Source organism: Rhinatrema bivittatum, chromosome 1 (assembly GCF_901001135.1).
Source record: "Rhinatrema bivittatum chromosome 1, aRhiBiv1.1, whole genome shotgun sequence".
Taxonomy (NCBI): Eukaryota; Metazoa; Chordata; class Amphibia; order Gymnophiona; family Rhinatrematidae; genus Rhinatrema; species Rhinatrema bivittatum.
In genome coordinates, this window is record NC_042615.1 from 200873301 (window position 1) to 200882457 (window position 9157).

At 41.1% G+C, this 9157-nt stretch overlaps 1 protein-coding gene across 1 annotated transcript in view; it reads left to right on the plus strand.

The window, feature by feature from the left end:
- The window catches only part of BOD1L1 (biorientation of chromosomes in cell division 1 like 1), a 441087-nt gene that overhangs the window by 344958 nt on the left and 86972 nt on the right, over nucleotides 1–9157 (plus strand).

Sequence of the window (9157 nt, forward strand, 5' to 3'; positions counted from 1 at the left end):
TCAAACGCTATAGAACCCGTTCCTCTCTCACAACAAGGACTAGGGTTCTACTCCAGGTACTTTCTGATCCCAAAAAAGTCAGGAGGACTTCGACCAATCCTGGACCTACGGGCCCTCAACAAATACCTTTACAGAGAGAAGTTCAAGATGGTAACCTTGGGCTCGCTTCTCCCTCTGCTGCAAAGAGGAGACTGGCTCTGCTCTCTAGACCTAAAAGACGCCTACACTCACATTGCGATAACTCAATCTCATCGCAAATACCTCCGTTTTTTAGTAGGCCGAAATCACTACCAATACCGAGTGCTACCTTTCGGCCTGGCATCCGCACCACGGGTCTTCACCAAATGCCTCGTGGTGGTTGCAGCGTTCCTCAGGAAGGAAGGTGTCCACGTCTACCCCTACCTGGACGATTGGTTAATCAGGGCCCCAACCCAGCAAATCGCTCGGTCCTCCCTGACCCTGACAATTCAAACTCTACTTTCTCTAGGGTTTCTTGTCAATTACGAGAAATCCTATTTAGTCCCATCTCAAACCTTATCCTTCATTGGGGCAAACTTGGACACCTTACAGGCCAAAGCCTTCCTTCCTCACCAACGAGCTCAAATCCTTGTGTCCCTAGCTTGCCAGTTGCAGTCTCAATGCACAGCAACAGCTCGCCAATTCCTCATTCTGCTGGGACACATGGCCTCCTCAGTTTATATGACTCCCATGGCTTGCCTGGCCATGAGAGTCATGCAATGGACTCTGAGATTGCAATGGGCCCAAGCTGTTCAGCCTCTGTCCTCCATTGTTCGCATCACCGATGCACTCCGTCTGTCTCTTGCCTGGTGGACAAATCAATTCAACCTCCTACAGGGCTTGCCTTTTCTTCCACCAGACCCTCAGGTAATCCTCACCACCGACGCTTCCAACATCGGTTGGGGAGCCCATGTAAACAATTTACAAACTCAAGGGTTCTGGTCACCAGAGGAAGCCAAACACCAGATAAATTTCCTGGAACTGAGAGCAATCCGATATGCTCTCAGGACTTTTCAAGATTGCCTATCGAACCACACAATCTTAATTCAGACGGACAACCAGGTGGCCATGTGGTACATAAACAAGCAGGGAGGCACAGGCTACTTCCTTCTGTGTCAGGAAGCTGCACAGATTTGGGCAGAAGCCCTCTCCCACTCCATGTACCTCAGGGCCACTTACTTGCCGGGAGCAGACAATTTATTGGCAGACCAGCTGAGCCGTGTCTTCCAACCACACGAGTGGTCGCTCGATCCCTTGGTAGCGACCTCTCTGTTTCACAAATGGGGTTATCCCCATATAGACCTCTTTGTGTCCCCTCAGAACCACAAAGTGGACAATTACTGCTCTCTCATTCGGAGCCAGCACTCTCGGCCGAGGGATGCATTCTCCCTCACGTGGACAACCGGTCTGCTTTATGCATTCCCTCCACTTCCTCTTCTGTCGAAGACTCGTGAAGCTACGTCAGGACAGGGGAACTATGATCCTGATAGCACCGCACTGGCCACGCCAAGTGTGGTTTCCCATACTTCAGGATCTCTCCATCTGCAGGCACATTCCTCTGGGAAAGGACCCGCATCTGATCACTCAAAACGATGGATGCCTCCTCCATCCCAACCTCCAAGCCTTGTCCCTGACGGCATGGATGTTGAAAGGTTAGTCCTTCAGCCATTTAACCTTTCGGATTCAGTTTCTCATGTCCTGATCGCTTCACAAAAGCCTTCCACAAGAAAATCTTATTCCTACAAATGGAAAAGGTATACATCATGGTGCACTTCTCAGTCCCTTGATCCCCTTTCCTGTCCAATTTCTAAATTCTTGGACTATCTCTGGCATCTATCAGAATCAGGTCTAAAGACCTCTTCCATTAGAATGCATGTCAGTGCGGTAGCCGCCTTCCATAAAGGTATCGGGGTGTCCCTATTTCAGTACAACCCCTTGTAACACGCTTTCTTAAAGGTTTGCTCCATTTGAAGCCACCTTTATGCCCTCCGGCCCCTTCTTGGGACCTTAATCTGGTTCTTGGTCGCCTTATGAAACCTCCTTTCGAACCTCTTCACTCCTGTGACCTAAAATATCTCACATGGAAAGTGTTATTCCTTTTGGCTATCACTTCAGCTCGCAAGGTTAGTGAATTACAGGCCCTAGTTACCTATCCGCCTTACACTAAACTCCTGCAGGACCGGGCGGTACTCCGCACTCACCCTAAATTCTTACCTAAGGTAGTTTCGGAGTTTCATATAAATCAATCCATCATACTACCTATCTTCTTTCCCAGGCCCCACTCCAACTCCGGGGAACAGACTCTGCATACCCTTGACTGTAAACATGCTCTAGCTTTCTATCTAGACCGTACAGTAGCCCACAGGAACAGCACTCAATTATTCGTCTCTTTCCATTCTAACAAGTTAGGGCAACCTGTGGGTAAGCAGGCTCTTTCCTCCTGGTTGGTGGACTGCATCTCATTTTGCTATCAGCAGGCTGGCATTCCTTTCCAAGACCATGTCAAAGCACACTCTGTGAGGGCCATGGCGACTTCAGTAGCACACCTTCAATCGGTGCCGCTTCCTGACATCTGCAAGGCTGCCACCTGGAGTTCCCTCCATACATTTGCAGCCCATTATTGCTTGGACAAAGCTGGAAGACAGGATTCCATCTTCGGCCAGTCTGTCTTGCGTAACCTTTTTCCAGCATGATGTACCAACACCCTTCCACCTCCCGGTAGGGTGCGGATGCCCTCTACCAAATTTCACCCCAGTTATTGTGCCTGTTGCACGCCGTTGGGTACATTTGGTGCATGTTCGGACATCCTCAGCTCGGTACTCACCCATTTGTGAGGACAACCATCCTGCTTGTCCTGTGAGAAAGCAAATGTTGCTTACCTGATGTAACAGGTGTTCTCACAGGACAGCAGGATGTTAGTCCTCACGAAACCCGCCCGCCACCCCGCGGTGTTGGGTTCGTTTTTATTTTATTCTCGGCACTGCCTGTAGCTTTGAAACAAGACTGAAGGGAGATCCCTGCTGGCTGCAGGGTTGGTGCCGTGCTGGGCATGCCCAGTAGGGGCCAGTCAAAGTTCCTGAAACTTTGACAGAAGTTTTCCGTGGTTGGGCTCCATCCTCGATGTCACCCATTTGTGAGGACTAACATCCTGCTGTCCTGTGAGAACACCTGTTACATCAGGTAAGCAACATTTGCTATCCTTGCAGGCTCTAATAGAAATTGATTATATGTATTTTAGGAAGTTGGTAAAGCCCTAATTGTTCCAGGAAGCTTTTAGTTTAGTATATTAAGTGTGATTTAGAGATGGTTTTTGAGTCAGGGTTGCTGGCTGATACTGGATTGTGATTGTGTAAGTATGTGTAATGTTATGGTATATTTGTGAGTGTGTGAATAAACTGTATGTGTGTGTGTGTATATATATATATATATATATATATATATATATATAGCAAACAAAAAAACTTTTGGCACTATCGTCTCCTCAAGTGCTATCTGCTCATATATTGATCCAAAAAAACCCCCAACGTAATTACGTGGGAGATACCTAGCACCCCTTACATATGATAATCCAATTTAAATACCCCACAAAATTTAAAAATATCAACTTTTTTTATTAGTATTTTGACATGCACCTTACAGATATATTAATACAAAATTGTATCACATACATTATTATTACATACATTAAAATATCTAGTTAGTCCAATGAATGTTAGCCCTCAATTTCTCACCTGATTGCTAAACTCAATCTTACCCTCATTGGACTATTATCCTCACTGTAACGTTGTACTTGGTCTCCTGTAAATGAATCCACCACTTAATTATTAAACAATTTTATCTGCATAGCCTAATTACCACTGCTATGCCCATCAATCTTAAAAGAAATTAGTGGTGTATTCTATTTTGATGGTTCCATCTTCCGTCCCGACAAGGACCTTGTTTCGCCAATGTTGGCTTCTTCAGGGGAATACTTGCATAGAGACCAAACATCAACAAAGACCAATATCTTCTATTCCATATATCTGAAAATCACACAACTGTATTAAGACAAATTGTTAGCATCATTCCCCCCTAACATCCATTATTATATGTATGCCCACTCTTCAACAACATTCAAACATATTCATTAACCCATTATTTATTATCATCAATATTCAAAAATATACCATGATGATTCATTAATAATTACAACTGAAACCACAATATTTAAAAATTCTTTCCTGATACCCACTCCTACCTAAACTTTAAAGGAGTGGATTCAGACCAACACATTCAATTCACTCCGGCTAAGTAGCTCCAAAATTTAATTGTTAGAAAACTCCCGAATATGAATGTGAACCTATTAAGTAATTTCAAAAAAAGGGTTTTTCTTTGTTCCATTAAATCCCCAAATTTAAGGCTATTTTTAAAAATTAATGATTTCAAAAAATGGCTCAATTATGCTTTTTAATCTGGCATCGTCTCAAGACGATGCCAGATTAGGCTATGCAGATAAAATTAGGCTATGCAGATAAAATTGTTTAATAATTAAGTGGTGGATTCATTTACAGGAGACCAAGTACAACGTTACAGTGAGGATAATAGTCCAATGAGGGTAAGATTGAGTTTAGCAATCAGGTGAGAAATTGAGGGCTAACATTCATTGGACTAACTAGATATTTTAATGTATGTAATAATAATGTATGTGATACAATTTTGTATTAATATATCTGTAAGGTGCATGTCAAAATACTAATAAAAAAAGTTGATATTTTTAAATTTTGTGGGGTATTTAAATTGGATTATCATATGTAAGGGGTGCTAGGTATCTCCCACGTAATTACGTTGGGGGTTTTTTGGATCTATATATATATATATATATATATTTCTATAATGTGTTTTAATGATTGTATATTTTTATGTAATATAATTTTTTGTTTTATTTATTGTACCCCACTTAAAGGTGAATTTTAAATGCCATGCGCATGCCAAAATTGGGAGATGGGCACACATATGTAGCAGGTGTGTGTGTCCACCCAATTTTATAAGCCTTGCACATGTGCGCACAGTCCTGATGCATGAATATCTTGCATCGGGAAAGAAAGGGGCGAATATGGGAAGTGAGTGGGAAGTGAGTGGGCATTCCAGGGCAGGGCCAAGAGATTGTGCAAACTTTAATAAAAAATATTTGATTCCTGGACCTTCTCTTAACTTAGATGAAATAATGATCACACCCAAGTTATCTTGATAAGTATTACCAATTTATTGATATGTGGATACCAAGAGACTCTTTTACAGAGAACAAGTCAAGCAGAGTTCTAAAAAATCACAAGAACAGCTTTTTCTCTTATATTCTGGAAATGAGCATGAATTACATATCTCAGCATTCTTAGGTCATCTTGACAAGTAAATTTCCAGTTCTTCTTTCTTAATTTAAACAAGCAAGGATAACTACTTTTTGGCATATTTATATATTTGCATTGCTAAGCATGTCAAATCATCTTTACTATGTAACCATTTTTCCTCTTTCATCCTATCCCAGACTTGTAACGTTAACATTGTCCTGCACAGCTGTGATAACATTTCAGACAAGCTAAATATATTCTTTTAATTGCTATTCTCTACGTTGTGCAATCACTGACCTCTGGTTCAATTTGTATACCTAACATTAAACATAAGATCATAAGATATGCCATACTGGGTCAGACCAAGGGTCCATCAGACCCAGTATCCTGTTTCCAACAGTGGCCAATCCAGGTCACAAGTACCTGGCAAGAACCCAAACATTAAATAAATCATGAGCTACTGTTGCTCATTAATTAATAGTTTATGGATTTTTCCTCTAGGAACTTACCCAAACCTTTATTAAACCCAGTTATACTAACTGCTGTAACTACATCCTCTGGCAGTGAATTCCAGAGCTTAACTATGTGTTGAGTGAAAAAGAATTTTCTTCGATTCATATTAAATGAGTTACTTGCTAACTTCATGGAGTTTCCCCTGGTCCTTCTATTATCTGAGAGAGTAAATAACCGATTTACATTAACTTGTTCAAGTCCTTTCATGGTTTTGTAGACCTCTATCATATTCCCCTTCAGTTGTCTTCTCCAAACTGAACAGCCCTAGCTTCTTTAGCCTTTCCTCATAGGGCAGCCGTTCCATGCCCCTTGTCATTTTGGTCGCGCTTCTCTGCATTTTCTCCAGTGCAACTATATCTTTCTTGAGATGCGGTGACCAGAACTGTACACAGTAGTCAAGGTGCGGTCTCATCATGGAGCAATACAGAGGCATTATGACATTTTTCATTTTATTCACCATTCCCTTCCTAATAATTCCTAATATTCTGTTTGCTTTTTTGACTGCTGCAGCACACTGAGCTGACAATTTCAATGTTTTATCCACTATGATACCTAGATCTCTTTCCTGGGTGGTAACTCCTAAAATAGAACCTAACATTGTGTCACCTACAGCAAGGGTTATTTTTCCCTATATGTATCACTTTGCACATGTCCACATTAAATTTCATCTACCATTTGGAAGCCCAATCTTCCAGTCTTGCAAGGTCCTCTTGCAATTCATCACAATCCACTTGAGATTTAACTACTCTGCATAATTTTATGACATCCGCAAATTTGATCACCTCACTCATCGTACCCCTTTCCAGATCATTTATAAATATATTAAAAAGCACTGATCTAAGTGTAGATTCCTGAGACATTCCACTGTTTACCTTTTTCCACTGTGAAGACAGACCATTTAATCCTACTCTCTGTTTCCTGTCTTTTAACCAGCTTGCAATCCACAAAAGGACATTACCTCCTATCCCATGACTTTTTAGTTTTCTTAGAAGCTTCTCATGCGGGACTTTGTCGAATGCCTTCTGAAAATCCAAATATACCACATCTACCGGTTCACCTTTGTCCACATGTTTATTCACCCCTTCAAAGATTTGTGAGGTAAGATTTCCCTTGGGGTAAATCCATGCTGGATATGTCCCATCAAACCATGTCTGTCTAAATGTTTTGTGATTTTATTCTGTATAACAGTTTCCATGATTTTTCCCGGCACTGAAGTCAGGCTCACCGTTCTATAGTTTCCAGAATCACCCCTGGATCCCTTTTTAAATATCGGGGTTACATTGGCCATCTTCCAATCTTCAGGTACACAGATGATTTTAATGAGAGTTTACAAATTGAGATAGGTCTGAAATTTCATTTTTTAGTTCTTTTAGAATTCTGGGGTGTATACCATCTGCTCCAGGTGATTTACTGCTCAACAGTTTATCGATCAGGCTTACCACATCTTCCAGGTTCACCGTGATTTGATTCAGTTCATCTGAATCATCACCCATCAAGCAGAAAGCAGATTTTAGCTAATCACGACAATTTGTCTCTTGTGTTAGATCTTAGAAGTGGGTCAGTTACACTGTAGCGGTTTCTTCATCAAGAGCTGCCATCGCAAGTTCATCTATTTCTTCTATTTGAGGCATGAAGGTAGTAGGTAAAGCAGTGGACAACTCAAAAATCTTGAGTGCCATAATAGTACATGCAGTAGACAGGTTTCTTCTTGTGGGATAAAAAATAAATTGCCCATACATGCAAAAAAGCAATATGCCCACTAAAAAGACTACTATTACCAATAGCCATCCTGTGATATGCTTGCCTAGCCCTCCATTCCATGATCCTATTCCCAAGAAGTCCTAATTCCATTTCCTATTTCATTTTGTAAACCATTAACTTGCTGAGACAAATCATTCAAAGTAGTATTTGATCATTTTCTCTTGATTGATCAATATATCACAGCAAGAAACATTTATTACTTGACAAACCCCTCCCTATTGTGCTAACAAAATATCCAATGCCATGCGATTATTCTCTACAACTCCAGCCAAAGAAGATATTTCCCCTTGTTCCTCTGATAGGGTTGCAATACTTTCATGGGCCATCTGTTCTACTTCTGAAGACAAATTCATAAAGGCAGTTTGGAGATCATACACACCAACTCCTCCAGTAACGAGAACCTTTATAAAAGCCTTAAGAGTGTCATACTCATCTATAGAGTTGGATATTTGGGTGGTAATTCTTAGAAATTTGTCTGGTCAAATTTTGAAAACAATGAACTGAGAAATTGGGAAGAGCATAGCCCAGGGTAATCCTCTCACTATTATTCCCATAATATATTTTAAAAGCTTTTTTCCCATTCATATAAAATATACCTGGAGTACTAATCCCAGCATGGCCTTTTGTATTGTTTGGATGAGTAGGGAGATATACAACCCATGCATACTCATGTATGGGAAGCCTAATTTTGACATAGCACTGTAGACGAATAAGGAGGTGCATGAGTTATGAAAGGGGCATTAGATGTAAATGTCCAGTATTTGGCAAAACTAAATAATGTCCGAAAGATCCAAATTGCTTATAAACTTCCTCTTACATTAGCAAAAGTATCATTTTAATATATTTACTGGCAAAAGCACCCATTACCTTTAATTACCAACACACATGAGCCATTAGATTGCTACCTAGGAGGAACCATGTAAGTGTCATTTGCAAAAGTAGTCATAGTTTCATGGCATTGGGGAAAATCATCATCAGTATTGTAAGGCACAGTCTGCTTTTCTGATATTTACTGATGACACCACTCAGCTAACATTGCAGGAGCCATCAGTTCAGTAGTGTCTGTTCCTGTAGGTGGAACAGTTTTACCTGCATGTGTTAGCACCTGAGTGATGCTAGGATCTGTAAAATTTGTTGGCACTGCCTGCAAAGATGAAGATGAGTGTTTAGCTGAAGATGGTATTCTTGAACAAATCCAGCAGTCTGTAAGGTTAATATTGCTTTGATGGGCCTTAGTGATCTGCTCATAGTCATTCCTGACAGAAAACATGAATGGCGTGATCATTGGCCAGTGCATTAAGAAACACTGCCACACCAGGTACATCTTTGCCTTTTTACCACACGCTACAGCAAGAACACTTGGATCGACACATTAGAAATCAAGGGACCCCGCTGGGCAGCCCCTTTTCTTCTACTCCTCAAGTATGTTTCTAGCTTTAGTCATTCGATTCTGGCCTCACAGGACCTGTGGCAATTTCAGCTCCATTGATAACGATAGCTTGTATTATCTCAGAAGCTTTTTTTCTTTTCACAGTGACTGG